This window comes from Natator depressus, chromosome 2 (assembly GCF_965152275.1).
Source record: "Natator depressus isolate rNatDep1 chromosome 2, rNatDep2.hap1, whole genome shotgun sequence".
Lineage (NCBI taxonomy): Eukaryota > Metazoa > Chordata > Testudines > Cheloniidae > Natator > Natator depressus.
Genome location: NC_134235.1, coordinates 11,418,923 through 11,445,313, shown reverse-complemented (window position 1 = coordinate 11,445,313; position 26,391 = coordinate 11,418,923).

Here is a 26,391-nt window from a genome sequence, read left to right as displayed (position 1 = left end):
CTTCGCTGTTGTCAAGGTCTGAGTTCAAGATTCTGTGCTTCCCCTGTTTCTGCTGACGACATCACTGACACTTCAGCATAAATAACACAACTTCCCTGGCTAAATGTCAGGGCTGCCATCAGCAACAGCAGAAATATTGGTTAGGGCAGGTGACATAAATGGTAGCATAGGAAGAACTCGTCTGCCCAGCCAAGTGCGTGTAAGTTAAAGTGCTTTATCAGTCACATCTGTCTCCTCCTCAGTTGACCTCTGATGCGACTTGCCGTCCACCACTGCTTACATCAGGGTTGAATTGGGCCTGAAAAGTTATTTTAATTGTAACATTATTTTGCCCCTCAGTCACACAGTCATTGGCTACTGTGTGGCGTACCTGACCCATCTTCATGACACATCTATGACTACTGAAGATTGGTATCCTTTCTGCTACCACTCCAAGTCTAATGACAATGTGAATTAAATCGACAGTCCCTCCAGCAGATGAAACGGTAAATACACACAGAAGAATGAGAATGCCTCCCCCATCCTAAAGCAGTGGGAAAATAAAGGGTAAAATATATAGACTCCTGCTGTCTTTAATTTATTAAAATAGAGTTCCTTGCTGCGCAATAGTTACACAACTTAATTAAGTTTGCCACTTTATATATATTTTTGTGAACACTCCCAGCAACACTGAGTTGACAGTTTCAGAGTAGCAGCCGTGTTAGTCTGTATTCGCAAAAAGAAAAGGAGGACTTGTGGCACCTTCGAGACTAACCAATATATTTGAGCATAAGCTTTCGTGAGCTACAGCTCACTTCGTCGGATGCATAAAGTGGAAAATACAGTGAGGAGATTTATATACACACAGACCATGAAAAAATGGGTGTTTATTATACACATTGTAAGGAGAGTGATCACTTAAGGTGAGCTATTACCAGCAGGAGAGTGGGGTGGGAGGAAAGAAAACCTTTTGAAGTGATAATCAAGGTGGGCCATTTCCAGCACATTTCCAGGAGTTCACAAGAACATCTGAGGAACAGTTGGGGGGGGGAGGAATAAACAAGGGGAAATAGTTTCACTTAGTATAATGACTCAACCACTCCCAGTCTCTATTCAAGCCTAAGTTAATTGTATCCAATTTGTAAATTAATTCCAATTCAGCAGTATCTCGTTGGACTCTGTTTTTGAAGTTTTTTTTTGAAGAATAGTCACTTTTAGGTCAGAAATCGAGTGACCAGAGAGATTGCAGTGTTCTCTGGTTTATGAATGTTATAGTTCTTGACGTTTGATTTGTGTCCATTTATTCTTTTACGTAGAGACTGTCCAGTTTGCCCAATGTACATGGCAGAGGGGCATTGCTGGCACATGATGGCATATATCACATTGGTAGATGTGCAGGTGAACGAGCCTCTGATAGTGTGACTGATGTGATTAGGCCCTATGATGGTGCCCCCGAATAGATATGTGGGCACAGTTGGCAACAGGCTTTGTTGCAAGGATAGGTTCTTGGGTTAGTGGTTCTGTTGTGTGGTGTGTGGTTGCTGGTGAGTATTCGCTTCAGGTTGGGGGGCTGTCTGTAGGCAAGGACTGGCCTGTCTCCAAAGATTTGTGAGAGTGATGGGTCGTCCTTCAGGATAGGTTGTAGATCCTTGATAATGCGTTGGAGAGGTTTTAGTTGGGGGCTGAAGGTGACGGCTAGTGGCGTTCTGTTATTTTCTTTGTTGGGCCTGTCCTGTAGTAGGTGACTTCTGGGTACTCTTCTGGCTCTGTCAATCTCTTTCTTCACTTCAGCAGGTGGGTACTGTAATTGTAAGAATGCTTGATAGAGATCTGGTAGGTGTTTGTCTCTGTCTGAGGGGTTGGAGCAAATGTGGTTGTATCGCAGAGCTTGGCTGTAGACAATGGATCGTGTGGTGTGGTCTGGGTGAAAGCTGGAGGCATGTAGGTAGGAATAGCGGTCAGTAGGTTTCCGGTATAGGGTGGTGGTTATGTGACCATCACTTATTAGCACCGTAGTGTCCAGGAAGTGGATCTCTTGTTTGGACTGGTCCAGGCTGAGGTTGATGGTGGATGGAAATTGTTGAAATCAGGGTGGAATTCCTCAAGGGCTTCTTTTCCATGGGTCCAGATGATGAAGATGTCATCAATATAGCGCAAGTAGAGTAGGGGCATTAGGGGACGAGAGCTGAGGAAGCGTTGTTCTAAGTCAGCCATAAAAATGTTGGCATACTGTGGGGCCATGCGGGTACCCATAGCAGTGCCGCTGATCTGAAGGTATACATTGTCCCCAAATGTGAAATAGTTATGGGTGAGGCCACCAGGTTTGCCGTGACATTATCGGGGATAGTGTTCCTGACGGCTTGTAGTCCATCTTTGTGTGGAATGTTGGTGTAGAGGTCTTCTACATCCATAGTGGCCAGGATGGTGTTTTCAGGAAGATCACCGATGGATTGTAGTTTCCTCAGGAAGTCAGTGGTGTCTCGAAGATAGCTGGGAGTGCTGGTAGCGTAGGGCCTGAGGAGGGAGTCTACATAGCCAGACAATCCTTCTGTCAGGGTGCCAATGCCTGAGATGATGGGGCGCCCAGGATTTCCAGGTTTATGGATCTTGGCTAGCAGATAGAATACCCCAGGTCGAGGTTCCAGGGGTGTGTCTGTGCGGATTTGTTCTTGTGCTTTTTCAGGGAGTTTCTTGAGCAAATGCTGTAGTTTCTTTTGGTAACCCTCAGTGGAATCAGAGGGTAATGGCTTGTAGAAAGTGGTGTTGGAGAGCTGCCGAGCAGCCTCTTGTTCATATTCCGACCTATTCATGATGACAGTTGACAGTGCTGCCCAATGCAGCATTACAGGTGTGGTCCCCAGTGTAGAACCCCGACAGATGCTGATGACATATTGCACTGCAGTATTTTATGCACACATGTTGATTAAACAGACCTTTCACTTAAACGACTTCCTAAGTATTGAGTTAAAGGGACTGATCCGATTCTATCTGTATGCCTGCTTCAGAAACGCTGTGCTGAACGGAGATTCGACATACGTGTCGGGTAGGTAATTGTTTTAGAATGAAAAGTAAGTGTGGTGGTGTCTGCACCTTTGCAGTGCCTAGTAACACGAACCTTGGATATAGTGACTTTCATCCATAGATCTCAGAGCACTTTACCAAGGAGTTACAATAATTACCTGTTTTACAAATAGGGAAACCGAGGCACAGAGGAAGTGACTGGGCCAAGTCAGCAGGTGACTGCCAGAGCTGGGAACAGAGACGCTTTCTCCTTATTTTCCAACCTAGTGCTTTGCCCATTTACTGCTCCTGTGAATATTAAATTCCACCTAGTTAGTTGCTAAAACACAATTTCCTTTTCAAATACCATTTTTTAACTTAAAATGTTTTCCCTGTGCTAATGGCTTACGTCAGTCTGCAGCACTGTCTGGACAGTGACATAACATAATGTAGCCACCAAATTAGAGCCAAGTGCACTTGTCTCTGTTGAAACACCCTTTCTCGGCTGGTCACCTTTCAATGTGCCTTTGTCAGCGGCTGCTCTGCACAACAAGGCAGAGACACAGTAGATCTGTTTTCAAAATGTGGCAGGCATTGTGGTTTCCTTGTGAAACGTATATTTTTCTGTAAGGTGCCCATAAACTTCAGTTCCCAGCATTCATACCATACAATCGAAACAACAATACAGAAAAGGGTCTGCTGAAATATACACCACTGGTACATAACAGGCCAAATCTTGTCTGCCTTACTGACACAAAACACTGGGGTTGTCTCTGTGTTAATTAAGCATGCTAGACTCAAAACAATAAAAGACCCATTTCCATACAGGAGGATGAGAAGCCTGCAGAGGGGAAGAACAGCGCTTCCTGGTGGAGAGAGCAAGCTGAGCACACAGGAGGGCTTCCTGCCTCCAGAAGCAAGTTCATTGAACTTTGGAAGATACAAGCAAGGGCAGAAGTCATCATGGCATCCATGACTAGACAGACTCAAGAGTCCAGAGCTCTTGCAAGCTATGAAAGATGGGCCCTTCAATCAAGGGGAAGGGGGGTTTGAAGTTTGAATATAGGCAAAAAACCTGCTTAGGTAAAGATCTTTCACCTAAGACGACAAAAGAACAAGGTGTCAGCTTCCCTTGTGGAAAGTCCTGACTGTGAGAAAGTCAGTCATAGCTGGGAAGATGACTGTTGCTTTCACTAGTCCATCCTGAAGAAAGCCTGTGTCTTGCTAGATTAAGTTTTTTAAAAAACTTTTAGAAGCATATTTTGTTTTACTTGTGACTCTGTCTTCATTCCTGATACTTCAACTCACTTAACCCTATGTGTAGTTTGTTAATAAATTTATTTCACTTTTATCATAAACCAACTCAGTGCTGGGTTTAAAGGGAAGGGTGTATTCACTTCAGTTACATTAATAGCTGCAATGTGGTTTTGTGTCTCTAAAGGAACAAATGAATCTTATTTCTCTGAACTGTCCAGGAGAAGGCTGGAAATTGCACAGGACATGGTTTGGGGAAAATTCAGGACTGGGAGTATGTCGGGACTGCAAGTAGTAACTAAGGTGGTAAAAGTCACTGTGGGACTGTAGGCAGGCTGCTGGTGTCAGAGTTGCTGAACCAGGGTGTCTAGCACTCAGACACTCGGGGTCTGACCAGCATGCTGATAGGCTGGTTGTGAGCAGCCCGGGTTGGTAGCTACAGCAGTGAAGCATTGTGAGGCACCCAAGGCTACAGGGCTGACAGTGACACTACCTCTCTTTGGTCTGGATTGAACCGCTAGGTGAGTGACACAGATGGTGTTACTTACTGTCCTAATAATGAGGTGACAGAACTATGGCAGAAAAAGAAACAGGCACTGAGCTAATTGGATCTGAACTTTGTGACTCAGGCCCCTCACTGTTAATGGATCCTGTTTTAGGGCAATCGCTAGATGGATAGATAGGCTGGTGAGTGATGGCTGGTGGATAGCAGGGAATCCTTGCATCATGTATGCGGAGTGTAGCCGTGCTGAACCAAAGACTGGTAACGGGCTCTGTTGATCAGCCAGCCACTCTGTGGCTCATGCAGCAGGCATGCCCTGCACAATACAGCATGTGATCGCTATAATATACTGCACATGAAATCAATGAGATTGTAAGGGGTGGCAGCAAGTGTGGAATTTGGCCTGATTATTTTTTTTAACCAGAAGTGTTGGAATATTCTGAAAAGTGTCACTGTAGAAATGGCATTGGAGGTGTCCATCACCATAGTCTCGAAAACAGATTTTTTACATTACAAATCAAAAATTGTTTAGTTTAAGACTGCCCATCTTTTAAATTAGCACAGAATCTGACAGTCAAGCTGGGAACCATTCTAACATGTGCATCATTGATGCAATTATATCAGAAGATGAAATTCTACCCTCAGCTAACATCATTGAGCCTGATTCTGATCCCATTTGCACTGCTTTTACATTGTTCTAAACCTTTTGACTTCAAGAAAATTACTTCTGATTCACACTGTTAGTGAGATCAAAAACAGGGATACTGGTTTCTTGGCCTTGCAATTGGTAACTGACTTGGTACCACAAGACATTTTGATAATTGTATCTCGTTCAAGTTTTTTTTTTTTAACATGGCATAATGAAATGGATTAAAAACTGGCTAACTGATAGATCTCAAAATGTAATTTGTAACAACATCCAATGGCTGGGACAAGGTATAATGAAATCTAATGGCTGGGAATTGAAGTTAACAATGTTCAAGCTAGAAATAAAATGCATGTTCCAACAGCTCCGTTCAGTATTGGAACTGATTACTGAGGGATGTGATGGTGGTCTTCAAATCAATACTGGGTGTCCCTAGCCTCTGTTTGTTGGTGTCCCTGGCCTCTGTTTGTTTGGTGTCCCTAGCCTCTGTTTGTCAGAGGGTGGAGATGGATGGCAGGAGAGAGATCATTAGCTCATTGCCTGGTAGGTTCACTCCCTCTGGGGCACCTGGCATTGGCCACTGTCGGTAGACAGGATACTGGGCTGGATGGACCTTTGGTCTGACCCAGTATGGCCATTCTTATGTTCTAATGTGCCTTTCTGAAAAAATGCTCTGGGTTCAACCACACCTTATTGGGTGAGATGCAGGAATCACTGGGTGAAATTCTACGTGATCATAATGGTCCCTCTTCTGGCCATAAAATCAATGGGTGAAATCCTGGCCACACTGATGTCAATGACAAAATCCCTGTCAATTTCAGTGAGGCCAGATTTTCACCCTATAACTCTGTTTCCTTACAATTGCTGGCACGTATGGCCAAACCATAACCTTGAGTCTATACCCAGCCTATCAAACTGAATACAACTGAGAGTACGTATAAAATTTGAAGGACAAAACTACAGCACGTGATTTAACAAGTAATCATTTTTAGACAGGGATGGATTTATCACAGCAGTTGAGATCGCTATTGCTGTGCGCTTTCCATTTTCCAAGCACTGTGTTTATTTCTGAGCATGATGGATGAGTTGTATTGGTGATATACAATGTGGGATGTTTTTAGCCCAGCCTTTACATTGCTTCTGATAATAATTTCAACCAGTATGTGGTATACACACCAAAAAGAGTTTCCTCCCTCTCCTTCAGATGATCTAAAATTGGACTTGCGTAAAACCAAAGCACAGAACAGGTAGCAGAGCTTACGGTGGACTTAATTAATCCACCCCCACTGAGTGGCGGCAGCTATGATGGTGGGAGAAGTTCATGGAGGACAGGTCCATCAATGGCTACTAGCAGGATGGGAAGGGATGATGTCCCTACCCACAGTCTGCCAGCAGCTGGGAGTGGGTGACAGGGGATGGATCACTTGATGTTTACCTGTTCTGTACATTCCCTCTGATGCACCTGGCATTGGCCACTGTCGGAAGACAGGATACTGGGCTAGATGGACCTTTGGTCTGACCCAGTATGACCGTTCTTTATGTTCTTATGTCCACACTAGCACTTAGATCAGTGTAACTCAAGTCGCTCAGGGGATGCCTTATTCACACCCTTGAACGACATACATTAAACTGGTGTAAGTGGTAGTGTAGACGTAGCCTCTGATACCTGCTTAGCTATGATCATGGTCATTGTTTTGAAGAAAAGTGCCCATTTATCTTCTAGAAAAGTGTTTCTCAATGACCAGTTTGTGGACCGGCACCTGAGACCTCCCTGACACAGTTGAGGAAGGTGGGAAGCCGGTCCCTGGCATCAAAGAGGTTGAGGAAACACTGTTCTAGAACACTTGCTACCTTTGCTCATGTGAAGTGGCCTGATTTTTCAGAGGTACTAAGTGGTCAGCTCCCACTGACTTCAGTTGAAATTGCAGCTGCTTCACACCGCAGGGGTGGGATGGGGGAAAATCAAGCCACTGATTTAGATGCTTAACATAAGGGATTCACATTGGAAAAATATCTCCTTAATCTCTCTCTGCCTTCATTTCTGCCACTGCTCCCTCTAAAACTAGGGGTTAATGACAATGACCTCTCCTGTGCTCTGAAGCTAAGTTCATTAATATTGGTGCTTTTCGATTATGAGATGGAGAGTACTGTAGCAGTGCACAATAGCATTATTGGACTTACACAAAGGTTACAGAGGTTAAGAACTTGCAGAAAGTTCTTCAGAATATTCTTGGCAAATTCTTAAAATAGGACTAAGAAAAATAGGGTTATTTTATCATGCTGAGGCTACATTCCCTTAAACAGCTATGTCATTGGCATCTGATACAGTGCGGTGCATCTTAATATTGATGATTTATTATCTGGGTCCAGCTGGTCCAGAATATATAGTTTCCTTTCTTTCCTCCTCTAATCCACCTGCTGCTCCTTTACCTCTCTTTCCACCTCAGACATCTCTCTTCTGTCCACCTTTAGCCATTGGTCATGAATCCTAATGTCCCTGGCTCCAGTTCTGATCTCAGCAACTTCAATTCCCACTAGCTTGAATGGGTGCTGAGGACATTCCGCCTCTCGCAGGAGGTGCTCACCATCTCAGAGTCAGGCCCACATCTCTTCCTCCGCCCTCATTGTCTTTATTTTCCCTACCAGTCACTCCAGATTTTCTTTGGAATAAATTATCATCTAATCACTGCTAGATGGTCCACTTTGTGCCACCCCAGATAATGTCTTCCTTTCCCCTGCTGCTGAGAGGGAGGTTGTTCTTGTGGCTGCGGCATTAGGTGGACACTCAGGAATTGAATCCGAACTGCTGCAGATGCTGTGTGACCTTGATCGGGTCACTGGAATCTCTCTGTACCTCTGTTCCCCATCTGTAAAACAAAGATACCATGCTTCCTCTCACCCTTCCATCTTGTTTATTTACAGTGCAACTCTTTTGCACACTGACTCTTTCTTATTACACAACACCTAAGATGATAGGGCCCCGACTTCCACTGGGGCCTCCAGGTGCTACTCTAATACAACTTAGAAATGAATGCTACTCTGTGTTCACAGCTTTCAAACACTGGCACACGGACATAGCTGTAGCTGCCTTTGGTTTTTTTAATCCCATCTACAGCCATAGAGCTTCCACAGTAATATAAGGAAAAAGGAATATGGATAATCATCACCCAGAATCTCTCAACTGAATGCTACTTAAAAAAAAATGGAGATACATTTCATGCAATCAAACCCATAACCGCAGGCACACTGCAGCTTCTGGCCTTGTCACATTATATAACACAAAAGTAGACAGATTAGGTGCTATGTTTAAATAGACGGAACTACATGTGAATACAAGAAAATCATTAGTAACCAAGGCAACTAACTGTGATGGAACCTTTCTCAAAACAAATACCAAAATAAGCTATAGGAAAAAATAAAACCATTATAGCATTCAAAAAAGCATTGCTACTTTAATCATGCCCATAGCATCAGAATTCAAGTCACACACACAGAGACCCGGGCAATTAATACAAATATGTTAAGTATTGTTTGGATAATACTGTAGGACGTGCATACGCAACTAGAAATCGTTGTTTAACTGCTATGGATAGATTGTCATTCTAGTTTAGCCACCAGCCAGCACTGAAGATCTTTGTATAAATAAGTCTCCATACATGGCTAATTTAAGGACAGACTAGGGCTTATCATACAGCAAGTCATCAATATTTTAGGAAACACTCATTGTCATGAGAAAGGTACAAAAAGCATGTTATGGATTTTAATTTTTTTTTAGTACAACTTGTTTGATTCAGAATATGGTGCAAAGTGACTGAGAGAGAGCAGGGCTGGTTCATACAATGGGGGATTTTCAAAGGCACCTAGGTACTTTAGGAGAGTGAGCCCCAAGTCAATGGGACTTGTGCTCCTAAACCACTTTGGTGCTTTTGAAAATGAACCTCTAGACACTGGCCCTAGGAGATGTGGGTTCTAGTTCTAGTTCTGCCACGGACTTTGTGTATAACATCAGGCAAGTCATTTAATCTCTCCGTGTCTCCCTTTGCCTCCTTGAAAACACTCAGAATACATAAACCTGAAGGCGAGATTGCCACCAATATTCACCAAAAGAAAGAAAAATCTTTTCAAAACTAGTCACGTCTAATTTACGACAGGAGACCCCACATACATTTGAAAGCTTTGCTGCTGGTAAGATAAGCCCCAAAAGGTTGGGTTGCTTGTGTGAACATACTTGAGTGTGCAAAACCAGGTGGGATCTCTCAGCAGAATACCCTGCCTGTCTATTTCCCCTGCCCCAAAATCTTAGAACTGTTGCTCTCACGGATAGTTCCAGCTAGAACCTGGAAGTGAAGAGCCACAAGGCCATTGGAAAAAACAGAGGGGAAATGTCATCCCAGTGTTTGTGAACCCTGGAATTGGCTTGCTTTTGTCTTTGGGGGAAAGTCTTAAGGGTGGAGACCTTAATTCATTTCATCCCATGTGTCTCCCCTGATTCTAATCCACAGCTATAGTCTGAATTGGCCAAGTAGTAAGTCAATAAGTAAATGACAGAGCTATAGTTGGACATCAGTCTCCGTTGGCTTAAGGCAGATATTTGCCCCTTTCAGGCAGAGTTCAAAGTTGCTTTCTGCTTTACAGAATCGTAGAAATGTAGGACTGGAAGGGCCTAGACTATCCCTGACAGGTGTTTGTCTAATATGTTCTTAAAAACCTCCAATGAAGGTGATTCCACAGCCTCCCTTGTTAACTTATCTGAGCGCTTAACTATTCTTACAGTTAGAAAGATTTTCCTACTATCTAACCTAAATCTCCCTTGCTGCAGGTTAAGCCCATTACCTTCTACTACTACTACTACTAATATCTTGTTGAACCTCATCAGATTTCTTTTAGCCAATCCTCCAATTTCTCTAGGTCACTCTGGACCCTTTCCCTACCCTCCAGCCTATCTACCTATGCGGTTTTTTTTGCCTTGGTCTTTGCTAAAGTCAAGATATATCATCACATCCACCACTTTCCCCATATCCACAGACCCAGTTGTCTCATCCTAGAAGCAATCAGGTTGGTCAGGCATGACTTGTCCTTGGTGAATCCATGTTGACTGTTCCTGATCACCTTCCTCTCCTCGAAGTGCTTCAAAATGGATTCCTTGAGGACCTGTTCCATGATTTTTCCAGGGACTGAAGTGAGGCTGTAGTTCTCCGGATTCTCCTTCTTCCCTTTTTTAAAGATGGGTACTATAGTTGCCTTTTTCCAATCGTCCAGGACCTCCCCCCATCGCCACGAGTTTTCAAAGATAATGGCCAATGGCTCTGCAATCACATCAGCCAACTACCTCGGACTCATTAGATCCAAGCCCATGAACTTTACTCCTCTCCTGGCTCCTGCCACTCCCCTAGCACTGGCCTCCTTTCTGTACCTTCGCATAATCTTTCAGCTCTTGGTTTGAGAGATGCCTCTTCTGCTGCGTCTGCCAACCCTCCATCTGCTCTCAGATCTCAGGTGACGAGCCTTGCCATTGCTCTGGCACTTTGCCCCTATAAACCCTCACGGCACTTCATCAAGGTGGGCAAGTGCTGTTATTATTTTACAGCTGGGGTAACTATCACCCTCATCATAGCAAATCCCAAAGGAACCTGGCCTCCTTGCAACTTGAGCACCACCCAGACTAATCTTGGCCCAAGTGCTTCAGGTGGTCTGGCTGTAAATTCAGTTTATGTCCATCATTAGCAATCTTGTCATGTTGCCGAAGCTTTTGAGGCCCATGTGATCACCGGCCATGTAGCAGCATTCTTCGGTACGCATGCTTCAGAATTCATTGGTCTTCCTTTCTCTTAACATGTCCAGACCCAGAAAGCTGCCAAAACAGAACCAGTGCTGATGGAGGTGGTTGATGGGTTCAGCTTCGAATATCCTCCTTTCTGAACTTATCCTGCCATTTGATACAGAGCAGCTGATGGTGACAATGTGAAACAAAAACATCAATCTGGTGTCCTTCAGCCACCCTCTGCACCCGCGTCTCGCCTCCATGCAAAAGAGTTGGTGTAACTGTGGTTCTATAGATTGGTAGCTTTGCAGCAAGCTTGATCTCATGATGTCCACATGTTGAAGGGCCCCAAACATGGCAAGAGCTGCTGCCATATGAGCGCCCATATCTTTCAAGAATCCTCCAGCACCGTTGGTGATGGGTAACATGGGGTAATGGCGGGACAAGTCAGTTAAGTGGTTTGCCCAAGAATACGCAGCAAATCAGTTGCTGAGCTGGGACAGGAACATTAGCAAGTGGACAACACTGACCCCATACGCATCTTCCCCCCTCGATTCAATTTCTCTCTTATAAAAAGAATGTAATTATTATTTAATTCTAAAGCTAAAGTTGTAGGAAAGACTCTACACCCAACATCATGGATTTATATTTGGAGGCAAAGCACGGTTCTGTGTTCCACGGCCTTGCCAACCTTTGGAACAGCTATATCTTTAAAAAGGGTCTGTCTGTACGAGCCACCGAGCTAGAAAGCTTTAAAGGGGGTAGCCTGGAAAGAATTCTCTGCGTGCGTTTGGCTGCTCTGCTTTTAGCTGGAGGCAGAGTGAGAAGACGTTTGCATGGTTAGTTCTGCTTCTGTCTTCCTAGAAATTGGAGAGAATAAAGGCGGGGCAATAATAAATGTCAGAGCAAAAGAGATTAACAATGTCTGCCCTTAATAATGCTATCACTCTCTTACCTACATAACATTGCTCAAACAAGACCCAAGACATACTTCCCATTCATGGCAATGAGTGACAGCTCAATACCTCTTGTCTGAGTCTGTTCTCCCAGAATAGAAATGAATAACCATAGCCTCCCTAATCATAGCATTATAATTGCATTCTGCCTACCTAAAAATCCTACTCTATTTCTATTGGCCAAATTATTCTTCACTTCCTCACCTGAAACACCTCTTTGGTAGTAGTAAATGATTATGTCCCACTGCCAGAGGTGACTGCATTTTCATTGGGAGAAGTCTTCACAGCTTATGTATGGGATTTGGCATAACTAGACTGCCTAGAAGCACAGGTTCAAATCTTGCTGTGGTTGACTGAGCTAGACTTTTATTTATTCTCTGTGTATCTTGTGGATGAGGTTAGTAAAAATACCAGAGCCCTACCTGCTGTGCATGGACATTAAAGATTTCGTGGCAATGGAATAACTATTTACATGTGGACAATGTGTACTGCGGGCTCTTAACTAGCCCCTTCTAACTTGGTGTTTATATTGTTGTCCTCTCGGGTCCTGAGGGCCTCTTAATTCTTTGCCGATTAAATAAAGTGAAATTAATCGGTGAGATCTATAGTTATGGATAGGATTTATGATAGTTGTGTGGAGATGGGAACTGATTAGTTTAATGCTAACAAGGATAAACATCTGTATAATTTAAATGATTGTATTCTCTCCGGTCATGTATGTTAATGATGACCAAAATAAAAAGATTTCAGAATAAAGATCCCGTGTTTAGTTCTGTTGTCCTTTCTCTCTCCCATTTTGTTATGTGGTGTGCTGTGTGCACAATTCTTCCTCATCTGCCCTTTGCCATGCCAGCAGTGGCTATATTGCAGTGGTTTAAAGATTTATGTATGTATTCAAAAAGTCCTGAAGTCTTTACACTGGCAAAACTCCCACTGACTTCAGTGAGACATTTGCCTTGTCAAGGACTAATTAAGGATTACAGGATTTGAGTCATAGTTAGTAAAGCATTATAGGATTCTTTAGCAGCCAAGGTGCAATAGAATTGCAAAGCTGGTGTTATTAGCCCAATCTCTCTTTACTCAGGCTAACTTCCCATTCAAGTAAAAGCCAAGGAAGGCTCCAGGGTTTGTCTTATTTATTTTTTTACCACAATTCTGATAGAGAGTTTCCACTGATTGTTTTGCAAACTGAAAGATCGGTGCTGTCATGATGATAATGCACTCTCATTAGCACATGTGCATGGTCCTATGTCTGCCAATAGCAGTGTTTTTTCCATGTTGCAGACTTGTGTATTGTGGGGGCAGATACCAGCAAACTAGCCCAAGTGCACCAGCGTCCTAGTACCTTTTCCAGTCAGTGGACAGAAAGAATGGATGATTCTAGTAGTGATGGAAAATAGCTACATTCCAGATGGGTAAGTTACATGTTGCTTATTTAAAAAAATTCCCATGTCAGCTCAGCTGGACTAGGTATTTTTAATTCTCCTCTTCCTGCTTTAGGGCATCAGTGGATAGGCAGATGGATCAGGAAGGAATGTCCCTGTTGGGACATGTACAGAATTGGCTAGGGGCATTATGGGCTTTTCCCACCTTTCTCTGAAAGATCAATCATAGGCCACTCCCATCGCAGGGTACTGGACTTCCTGGATATATGCTCCCAACTGCCATGTAATGTTGCTCAAAAGCTGTGAATTTCCTAGTGCCTCCCAGTACTGAAGCAGATTCATTTCAGTGGTGGGTGGAGGGGAAGCACGTGCGTGTGTACACCCATGACTGTACCAATAGTTAGATGATAGACTACATAATGATCTCAGTTATGTGGGTGCAGCTCCCACCAATCCCCACACAGTGCTGCAACATCAAGACAACTGGATTGCTAAAGATATACTAATCTTCTCCTGCACTGGCAACCCTCACCATCAATGCACTTCCTACTGCCTCTAGGAATACAAGAGGTTTACCCAAGGTGAGTTCATTCTTCCATGAGTAGCACAAGACCTAGATCCTCAAAAGTATTTAGGCACCCAACTCCCATTGTGAGTTAGGTGCTTAAATATTGTTAACCATTAGGCCAAAGGGCCTATTGCTAGGCAAAGGCCTATTCTCAAGTGAACCAACCCCCTATCAAACTTTAAGAAAAAACTGTAACGCTTATTAAGAGTGGCAACAGTGGAAAGCTTAGTGGCTTAATGTTAAATGGGATATTATGCTGATCAGAACAAGTGTTCTAACCGCAAGATGTACTAACTGCAATAGCATGGAAAGTTTGAATATTGCCATATGTGCTTGGAAATTTGCAATATGTATGAGGCAGAAGGGGAGATGCATGAGTGTAAAAAGGGGAGTTATAGATTGTCAATGATCTGTCTATAAAAGAATGTTAATTTGCGTTATTGACTGAACCGAACAGCACTGGGATCAGACTGTCATCAGCTGCCAGCTTTGGTTCCGTAAAGATTGGGTATTAGATAGCTCTCCTTGTTATGCACTATTCTTAAATAATAATGGCCATCAGATTTGACTACTCTTATCTCACTATTTTATTGTTAGCGGCTAAGACTGGACCACTTCTCAATTTTCTATATAAAATTTTATATAAAAATTTTAATAGGCAGAGGTTCAAAACAAGCAAAAGAAAATATTTCTTCACACAACACGCAGTCAGCCTGTAGAACTCTTTGCCAAAGGATGTTGTAAAGGCCAAGACTATAACAGGATTCAAAAAAGAACTAGATACATTCATGGAAGATAGTTCCATCAGTGGCTATTAGCCAGGATGGGCAGGGATGGTGTCCCTAGCCTCTGTTTGCCAGAAGTTGGGAATGAGTGATAGGGAATGGATCACTTGAAGATTACCTGTTCTGTTCATTCCCTCTGGGGCACCTGGCATTGGCCACTGTTGGAAGACAGGACACTGGGTTAGATGGACCTTTGGTCTGACTCAGTTTGGCCATTCGTATGTTCTGATGTTCTTAAAGATAACAACCACTTTTCGAGGACCTGGGCCAAATAGACCATGGCAGAGCATGTCCTACACATCAGCATGTGGCACAGTCACCAGGAGATTTCAATTCCTGCCTTGGGTTTGAATGTTGAATCCCATTTACTTAAAAAGCTGCTTTGAAATTATCTGGTGCTGAATTCAAAGCATACGCACATAGGGCGCTCCCTGAATCCAAAATGAGGCAAAGAAAAACTAGGAGAACTTTCTTTTTTCTTTGATATCACGACTTCGAGTTCATTGCCCTTGACTTTGTTAAAGCCTCTTTTGTTACCTTATTTGGATTTGGACCATCATTTTGGAATTCATGTAGATAAAATTATCAAGTATGCCCAGTGTAAGTTGAGCGCATAATGGAAAGCTATAAAACTAAAAGGTCTGTTTGTGTGAGTTATGCTACCGTATCAATTCTTGAAGATACTACCAGCGACTAGCCCTTGAATATATTATATTGTTGGATGTTCTTGGATCCTGTCAAGGTTACAGCATGCCTCCTCTCTATATTACATTGCTGTTTGATTCAGAGTTGGGCAATGACTATGCAGTGCTCTGAGGTAAAGGAATTTAGGTGCTTTGATAACGTGTTTTAAGGGAGAAATACACCAATGTACCAACATTTGCAAATATACTTATGGTAGAGTGCAAACGTAACTCCATAATACAGGTTAGCATGTTCCAAAGAGTAGAAATGCTTGTCAAGTTCAAAGAAAACTCAGCTAAGCTATCTCCATATGATCCACTTCAACAATAACAACCCGTTCTTATCGAGCGCTTTTCAGCTGTAAAGTTTTGCAACTGTTATTAACTAGTTGAGAATAAGACTGTGCCAGATTTTGCAGTCCTGGCTCTCCACAGAAATCCCATTTGCTTCCTGACTGAAGACTAGAGAATCAGACCCACTTTCCCTCTCCTTTACTTTTTTCTGAGGGGTGTCTTGTTGTGCTCTATGTGCAGGAGAGTCAATATGGCAGTGTGGCTAGACAACTGGCCTGGGAATCACAAAACCTAGATTCTATTTCCAGCTCTGCCCCAGACCTGCTGTGTGACTCTGGGCAAGACACTTCACTTCTTTGTGCCTCTATTTCTCTGCCCACTGGGAGCCGCACCCAGCACCATGGAGCCCCGATCCCAGCTGGGGCCTCTATGTGCTAGTGCAATACAAAGGATAATAATATCCCTGGACTGTCTTTTCCAAACACTATAACAAACAGGAATCTCTCAGACTCATGCAAATCCACCTCATCCTTGATGCAGAGATGGAGCAATTCCATTCTATATTTAACGCTGGGCTATTAATCCATTCCAGGCAGTGGGGACGCCCCGGAGTAACTCAGAGCCGGACATTGTACTATTTAAGGCACATTGCCAGGTGGTGGCTATTAACATCTCACTTGCGACTTGAAGGGATTATTCAAACACATTCCACTTGGATAGTAGGGTAGTTCTTCATGGGGTTTGCCAATCTGGCTCCTGCAGCACATTCCTCAGCCACTGGAAAAGAACTCACCCCACCAGAAAATTTTCCAGCTATTCTTGGATAGACACATATTTTGGATTTCAAAATTATTCATCATTTTTTTCCTAAAAGAAAATAAGGCCCAGTGAGGGCACTGACCTGGGACTCATTCTATTCCCAGCTCTGCCACTGGCCTGCGGGGTGACCTTGGGCAAGTCACTTTGCCTCTCTGTCCCTCAGTTTCCCCCTCTGTAAAAGGGGAATAATGGTACTGCCCTCCTTTGTAAAGCACTTTGAGATCTACTGCTGAAAAGCATTTCAGAAGAGCTCGGTCCTGTTATTATTTACTGTCCCTGGGCCTCTGCTCCCTCTTTGTAAAACGGGGATAACACTTTTGTCTGTCTTGTCCATTTAGATTCCAAGCCCTGTGTGTAAGAAACTGTCTTGCACTATGTGTTTGCAAAGTAAGTAGGTTCTAATTCACATCAGAGCATCTAGGTACTACCCTAATACAAATCAGGAATAATAACGAGGGAATTACATTGCTCTGGCCCAGGGTCATTGTTTGTCTCTTAACTTTCTGAAATTTATCATCATGGTTTCCTGCTGGTGGAAATCAGAAGTAACTTCCTGACGCCTGACAGGGTGTAAGGAGAATCTGCCCCTTTAAGTCTATGGACATCCTTTGAGATCAGAGGAAAAGCTTGCTGTTTCAAAGTTGGCCTGAAAGCTGCATGGCTCGAATGCCTTTAGTTGCTATGCGCCTCATGGATGGAACTAGCTTATCCTAGGAAGTATCAGGATCACTGACTGTATCTGTTTTTAAATTGCTTGATACAGCTTGCATTGTTCCAGTAGATTTTAAGAGCTGCCCTTTGGCTCTGGTAATGATTTGTTGTTCCAGTGTGTTTCATTAAGCTATTATTTGTGAAGAGCTTTGCGATGCATTGCACGAAAGCTGCAATATAAGCGATTTATGGGATGGAATGCCAATTCTGGTATCAACAGGCTATGATTAATGGCCCTGTGCTAAATGCTCAATGCAATTCTTCCTTTCCTGAAATCTATGGAACAGAGGGATCAGTGAATTAAAAGCTGTTGTATGTGATAGCTATAACCATCTCGTCTGATGGCACATAGCAGAACAAGTTGAATAACATGAAAAATAATTCCAGATATTATCTACTTCAACATTGCTGTCAATTAGTCATCAAAATAGCGTTCAACCAGCTACAGAGAAAAGCTAACAGCACATCAAATCATCTGTTTGCTGAAGGATGGCAAAGACATGGGGCATACATCCTTCCTCACATAATGTTCAACCAGGTCTGTCAGTATACAGTCAGAGGGCAGTGTCCGCGGAGTTATTCCCAAACTGTCAGCAGGTTGCGCCTGTGAATTCAACGCAATTGCCCTTCAGAGCAGTCTGTGGAAGGAAGCATTTGTCTCTGTTCAATGAATTCCAGCTCCTTTTTCCTTAGAAGTATTATCCTTAGGACCAGTTGACATTGGCTAGCAGCAAGTTGGTTGCCATGAATCACCCCTTTCTAACTATCCCTGGGAATTACTTTTTATTGCTCATTAGTTATAAAAGTATGAGCTAATTTCATAGTGCTGCTCAGAAGAAGTGCATGGAGTCGTGCTTCTTCAGGCATAGACCCCAATCCAGCAAGCTCGGCTGTGTTGGAGAATTGTTATATGCATGCAGATCCCCGTGAAAGTCAACGTCCCCACCCTCAGGCCCACCATCACCACATGAAACAACTTCCAGGATCAGGAACATAGACTGGTCCTCTCTGTGGAAGAAACATCAACCCAGATAACAGGGTAGATTTCTACAAGCTTTTGTCCTGTGGCAGTGCCGTGGATGTCTTGGACTGAGTGATGTTACATATAGAAATGTTTCCTTTCTAGTGATTCTAAATATACTCTGCCCTTTGATTTCCTTGAACATCCCTACCTGGCCTATATGGCCCCTACCACTGTAGCATCTGAGCAGCTCAGAGTATTGGCCAGAAATAACAGGAATATCGCGCTCTCTCTTTTTATTTCTTCTTGGCCTGTAATTAATTATTTTATTATTTACTATTCCTTGAGATTTATAAAGATGTGTCTGACACCCCAGGGGGATAAATAGCTACCCCAGGATATCTAATGCTGCTAAATAATCAGGCAACCCCAAAATAATCCAATTTCCCCATTTTCACTAAATATACCCCCTCCCCCAGAAGTACTGGCTTCCTCAGCAGCTGTCCTAAAATGCTGTGCCCTGAGGATCAACCAGTTTAGGCTATTTTCAGACACGGGAGCAGAGAGTATATTTCAGAGGAAAGGGGCTGTTCCTGTGAGCAGCCCCCTCTCTGTTATACCAAGGAGGGTGCAGTTTGAGAACCTTTGCAGATCCTGATCAGCTGGGAGCAGATACATAATGTAAGCTCTTCAGGGGCATGGGAGTATGGCAGTGGGAGATGCACCCTCTCCCACAGGAGCATCCTAAGCCACATGTATTATTACTATAATTTTTATTTTATTTTATCATTCACTGCTTCATGGTAGAGAGTTCTGATCCATAGTCTCTCTCCAGCTATGGCTTTATCTAAATATTTGACAGCCACTGACAGAGAAGGTCTATATACATCATAAGAATGTAAGAGCTGCCATAGTGGGTCAGACCATGATCCCCCTTACCTAGTATCCTGTATTCTGACAGTGGCCACTACCAGAGCTTCAGGGGGAATGTACAGAACAGGACAATGATGGAGGGACCACTCCTGTCTTCCATGCTTGGCTTCTGGTAGTCAGAGGTTTAGGTTCACTCCGAGCATGGGGCTGTATCCCTGACAGTATTGGCTAACGGCCATTGATGGACCTAGTCTCCATGAACTTATCCAGTTCTTTTTTGAACCCAGTTATACTTTTGACCATCACCACATCCCATGGCAACAAGTGCCACAGGTTAGTTCTGCACTATGTGAAAAAGTACTTCCTCTTGTTTGTATTAAACGCGCTGCCTCTTAATTTAACGGGTTGATTCCTGGTTCTTGTGTTAGGTGAAGGGATAAATAACACTTCCTTATTCCCTTTCTCCACACCAGTCATGATTTTATAGACCGCTATCCTATCCCCCCATTTAGTCACCTCTTTTCTCAGATGAACAGCCCTAATCTTTTCAGTATCTCCTCATGTGGAAGCTGTCCCATAGCCTTGATCATCTTTATTGCCATTCTCTGGACCTCATGTACTATACCCTTTTTAAGATGGGGTGACCAGAACTGGACACAACATTCAAGGTGTGAGCATACCATGGATTTATATAGCGACATTATGATATTTTCTGTTGTCTTAACTCTATCTTTCCTAATGGTTCATCACATACTGTTAGCCGTTTTGGCTGCTTCTGAGCTCTGCACTGAGGTGACACTTTCACAGAACTTTCCACGGTGACTCAAGGTCTCTTTCTTGGGTGCTAACAGCTAATTTAGAACCCGTCATTATTCATGTGTAGTTGGGATTTTTTTTTACAGTGTGCATTACTTTTCACTTATCAACATTGCATTTCATCTGCCATTTGGTTTGCCCAGTCACCCAGTTTTGTGAGATCTTCTCTCTTAAATAGCAGACCTTTCCTGAAAAAAACAACTATAACCAATAGACTTCCACACAGCTCGACTTCCACTTTTGCCTCTCTTGTTTACCACTCTGTACAATATGTGGAAACATCTAGTGGTTGAATAATATTATTATGTGTATATATGTATGTGTGTGTATAAACAGAATATATGATGTGATGAGCTATGAAAGTTTTATTGACATAAGTCTGGGCTGTTGATTGAGCCACAGATGGGAATCATAGAATCATAGAATATCAGGGTTGGAAGGGACCCCAGAAGGTCATCTAGTCCAACCCCCTGCTCGAAGCAGGACCAATTCCCAGTTAAATCATCCCAGCCAGGGCTTTGTCAAGCCTGACCTTAAAAACCTCTAAGGAAGGAGATTCTACCACCTCCCTAGGTAACGCATTCCAGTGTTTCACCACCCTCTTAGTGAAAAAGTTTTTCCTAATATCGAATATAAACCTCCCCCATTGCAACTTGAGACCATTACTCCTCGTTCTGTCATCTGCTACCATTGAGAACAGTCTAGAGCCATCCTCTTTGGAACCCCCTTTCAGGTAGTTGAAAGCAGCTATCAAATCCCCCCTCATTCTTCTCTTCCACAGACTAAACAATCCCAGCTCCCTCAGCCTCTCCTCATAAGTCATGTGCTCTAGACCCCTAATCATTTTTGTTGCCCTTCGCTGGACTCTCTCCAATTTATCCACATCCTTCTTGTAGTGTGGGGCCCAAAACTGGACACAGTACTCCAGATGAGGCCTCACCAGTGTCGAATAGAGGGGAACGATCACATCCCTCGATCTGCTCGCTATGCCCCTACTTATACATCCCAAAATGCCATTGGCCTTCTTGGCAACAAGGGCACACTGTTGACTCATATCCAGCTTCTCGTCCACTGTCACCCCTAGGTCCTTTTCCGCAGAACTGCTGCCTAGCCATTCGGTCCCTAGTCTGTAGCGGTGCATTGGATTCTTCTATCCTAAGTGCAGGACCCTGCACTTATCCTTATTGAACCTCATCAGATTTCTTTTGGCCCAATCCTCCAATTTGTCTAGGTCCTTCTGTATCCTATCCCTCCCCTCCAGCGTATCTACCACTCCTCCCAGTTTAGTATCATCTGCAAATTTGCTGAGAGTGCAATCCACACCATCCTCCAGATCATTTATGAAGATATTGAACAAAACCGGCCCCAGGACCGACCCCTGGGGCACTCCACTTGACACCGGCTGCCAACTAGACATGGAGCCATTGATCACTACCCGTTGAGCCCAATGATCTAGCCAGCTTTCTACCCACCTTATAATGCATTCATCCAGCCCATACTTCTTTAACTTGCTGACAAGAATACTGTGGGAGACCGTGTCAAAAGCTTTGCTAAAGTCAAGAAACAATACATCCACTGCTTTCCCTTCATCCACAGAACCAGTAATCTCATCATAAAAGGCGATTAGATTAGTCAGGCATGACCTTCCCTTGGTGAATCCATGCTGACTGTTCCTGATCACTTTCCTCTCATGTAAGTGCTTCAGGATTGATTCTTTGAGGACCTGCTCCATGATTTTTCCAGGGACTGAGGTGAGGCTGACTGGCCTGTAGTTCCCAGGATCCTCCTTCTTCCCTTTTTTAAAGATTGGCACTACATTAGCCTTTTTCCAGTCATCCGGGACTTCCCCCGTTCGCCACGAGTTTTCAAAGATAATGGCCAAGGGCTCTGCAATCACAGCCGCCAATTCCTTCAGCACTCTCGGATGTAACTCGTCCGGCCCCATGGACTTGTGCACGTCCAGCTTTTCTAAATAGTCCCTAACCACCTCTATCTCCACAGAGGGCTGGCCATCTCTTCCCCATTCTGTGATGCCCAGCGCAGCAGTCTGGGAGCTGACCTTGTTAGTGAAAACAGAGGCAAAAAAAGCATTGAGTACATTAGCTTTTTCCACATCCTCTGTCACTAGGTTGCCTCCCTCATTCAGTAAGGGGCCCACACTTTCCTTGGCTTTCTTCTTGTTGCCAACATACCTGAAGAAACCCTTCTTGTTACTCTTGACATCTCTTGCTAGCTGCAGCTCCAGGTGCGATTTGGCCCTCCTTATATCTTTCCTACATTCCCGAGCAATATTTTTATACTCTTCCCTGGTCATATGTCCAACCTTCCACTTCTTGTAAGCTTCTTTTTTATGTTTAAGATCCGCTAGGATTTCACCATTAAGCCAAGCTGGTCGCTTGCCATGTTTACTATTCTTTCGACTCATCGGGATGGTTTGTCCCTGTAACCTCAACAGGGATTCCTTGAAATACAGCCAGCTCTCCTGGACTCCCTTCCCCTTCATGATAGTCCCCCAGGGGATCCTACCCATCCGTTCCCTGAGGGAGTCGAAGTCTGCTTTCCTGAAGTCCAGGGTCCGTATCCTGCTGCTTACCTTTCTTCCCTGCGTCAGGATCCTGAACTCAACCAACTCATGGTCACTGCCTCCCAGATTCCCATCCACTTTTGCTTCCCCCACTAATTCTACCCGGTTTGTGAGCAGCAGGTCAAGAAAAGCGCCCCCCCTAGTTGGCTCCCCTAGCACTTGCACCAGAAAATTGTCCCCTACACTTTCCAAAAACTTCCTGGATTGTCTATGCACCGCTGTATTGCTCTCCCAGCAGATATCAGGAAAATTAAAGTCACCCATGAGAATCAGGGCATGCGATCTAGTAGCTTCCGTGAGTTGCCGGAAGAAAGCCTCATCCACCTCATCCCTCTGGTCCAGTGGTCTATAGCAGACTCCCACCACTACATCACTCTTGTTGCACACACTTCTAAACTTAATCCAGAGACACTCAGGTTTTTCCACAGTTTCGTACCGGAGCTCTGAGCAGTCATACTGCTCCCTTACATACAGTGCTACTCCCCCACCTTTTCTGCCCTGCCTGTCCTTCCTGAACAGTTTATAACCATCCATGACTGTACTCCAGTCATGTGAGTTATCCCACCAAGTCTCTGTTATTCCAATCACGTCATAGTTCCTTGACATCACCAGGACCTCCAGTTCTCCCTGCTTGTTTCCAAGGCTTTGTGCATTTGTATATAAGCACTTGAGATAACCTGTTGATCACCCCTCATTCCCAGTATGAGGCAGGAGCCCTCCCCTCACAGACATTCCTGCCTGTGCTTCCTCCCGGTATCCCGCTTTCCCACTTACCTCAGGGCTTTGGTCTCCTTCCCCTGGTGAACCTAGTTTAAAGCCCTCCTCACTAGGTTAGCCAGCCTGCTGGCAAAGATGCTCTTCCCTCTCTTCGTAAGATGGAGCCCGTCTCTGCCCAGCACTCCTCCTTCATGGAACACCATCCCATGGTCAAAGAATCCAAAGCCTTCTCTCCGACACCACCTGCGTAGCCATTCATTGACTTCCACGATTCGACGGTCCCTACCCAGGCCTTTTCCTTCCACGGGGAGGATGGACGAGAAGACCACTTGCGCCTCCAACTCCTTTATCCTTCTTCCCAGAGCCACGTAGTCCGCAGTGATCCGCTCAAGGTCATTCTTGGCAGTATCATTGGTGCCCACGTGGAGAAGCAGGAAGGGGTAGCGATCCGAGGGCTTGATGAGTCTCGGCAGTCTCTCCGTCACATCGCGAATCTTAGCCCCTGGCAAGCAGCAGAACTGGAAGTGCTGACACAACCAATGTGGGGTAAAGGTAACTTTCTGCCTCCTTTCTGTATGCCCAGGGAAGCTGGGGGCTGATTTATATTGTAAGCTCTTTAGGAGCAGGGACCCTAGGTCTTTTATGTATCTGTCATGTAAAGCACCATGTACTGTGGGCACTACTGGAATACAGTAACAATAGCAATTGACATGACATATGAGAGAGATTGTAACTAGTGGCTGCTGAGTCTGTGAAGATGTTAATGCGTGGCAGGATATGACTTATAAAATACTCTCACATAAGCTCCGCCCCATCTTTAGCCCCTGTCATAAATATACAGGGAAGGGTAGCAACATTTATGTATGCAGTAGCATAAAATCCCTCTTGGCAGCTGTACTGGATTGCTTTACCTGTAAGGGGTTAAACAGTTCAAATAACCTTGTTGGCACCTGACCAGAAGGACCAATGAGGAAAAGACGATACTTTTAAATGTGGTGGGGGAAGGATTTTTTTGTTGTTCTCTTTTGTTGTTCCCTCTCCGGACGGAGGGAGAAGACAAGTAGGTACACTATCTCCTGAAAATATACCTGGAATACACCATATAAAACCACGGAAATTGTAAGTAGGGCAAGGAAATGTGTTAGGTTATCTTTTGTTTTGGCTTGTGAATTTTCCTGTGCTACAGAGGTAGTTTTATTCCTGTTTTTGAAACTGTGAAGCTGAGCCCAGAGGGGAATCCTCTGTATTTTAAATCTTTTTATTACCCTGTAAAGTTACTTTCCATCCTGATTTTGCAGGTGTGATTCTTTTATTTTTTTCTTTATAAATAAAGTTCTTCTTTTAAGAACCTGATTGATTTCAGTGTCCTGAAGACAAAGGGTCTGGTCTGTGCTCACATTGCTAAGGCAATTGGTTTGTATATTATTCTCAAGCCTCTGCAGGAAAGGGGGTGAAGAGGCTTGGGGGGATATATGTGGGGGGGGGTAGGGATTCCAAGTGACCCTTCCCTGAATTTTTGTGTAAATCACTTTGTGGTGGCAGCAATACCGTCCAAGGACAAGGAAAGGAATTTGTGCCCTGGGGAAGTTTTAACCTAAACTGGTAGAATATAAGCTTAGGGGGTCTTTCATGTGGGTCCCCACATCTGTACCCCAGAGTTCAGAGTGAGGGGAGACCCTGACAGCCCCTAAGAGGCAGAAGGTGGCAGAAGGATCCCAATATCATTAAACTGAAATCCAATCTGCTATTAGGATGGCTTATGGCCTGTGGACACTTGGTCATTCTGAAGTTACCAGTGGCTATAGCACTAATGACATTATTCTGTGATAGATGCATTAAGAATTGCCCGTTCTGGATATGGGAAGGCTGACTTCTGGCTGAAGACTTGGCTATTGTGCTCCTGGGCTAGATTTCCATTTTCCAATGGTTTTATTTCTGGGCATTGATCAGTAGCTCTGCATCTTAATGTGCTATGGATTAGCTAATTCACAGGGGAGTTTTCCTGTGCTGCAAGAACCTTCTTGAGAGGCAATGGGCCTGATTCACCTTGCTGCTGCTGTAATGCCAACAGACCCCGGTTGTCAGCAGGCAGGATCGAACCTGGGACCTCGGGAGCTAAATGCATGATTCTCTACTGCATGAGCTAAAAGCCACCTGGCTCTTAGCTAAGGCTGTGGAGCAGACTCATTAATCTCTCTCTAAGTGGTCTTGGTGCCACTAGATGGGACAGAGCACCACACCCATGAGGTGTGTGGGTTATATATTTCCCCTAGCTGAGGAAGCACGTCCCAAGCTTCAGAGACTTCCCAGTTGAAATCCCGGACGAGCCCTCACTTGTAACGCCGAAAGACCCCGGTCGTCGGTGGGCGGGATCAAACCTGGGACCTCTGAAGAGAAATACATGAGCTTCTACTGCATGAGCTAAAAGCCACCTGGCCCTTAGCTAAAGCTGTGGAGCAGACTCATTAATCTCTCTGTAAGTGGTCCTAGTGCCACTAGATGGGACAGAACACCACACCCAGGAGGTATGTGGGTTATACTATCTTGGTAGAAATCTGGAGTAAGTCCGTTCAGGTGCAGTGTAAAACAGGTTTAAGTGAAAGGAGAATCTTGCCCAGAGTGAAGCATTTCATCTGAGAGCAGGTATGAAAAATGATGAGTAGCAGAGGGAGGCTGAGCTGGAAATGGACAAAGTGTGTTTTCTACTGCACTGCTCAACATCTCTTTTATACTCAGGCCATCACTTAAGGCCAAGCAGAGGATAGCATCCACCCCTTGTTCTGGCAGAAGCTGGACGTGGACAGACAAGGATGAGAGACAGCGGTGCTGCATGTCCCAGCAGTCAGCCTGCTGGTGGCTGCCTACCACTTCATTTAGAATTGGCTGCCATTGCAGTGGTTTGACCAGTGGCTGGTTGTGTTTCTCTCAGGCAAAGCAATGTGCAAAGCAGCAGGAAGTTTTTGGAAAGTGTAGGGGACAATTTCCTGGTGCAACTGCTGGAGGAACCAACGAGGGGCAGAGCTTTTCTTGACCTGCTGCTCACAAACAGGGAAGAATTAGTAGGGGAAGAAAAGTGGGTGGGAACCTGGGAGGCAGT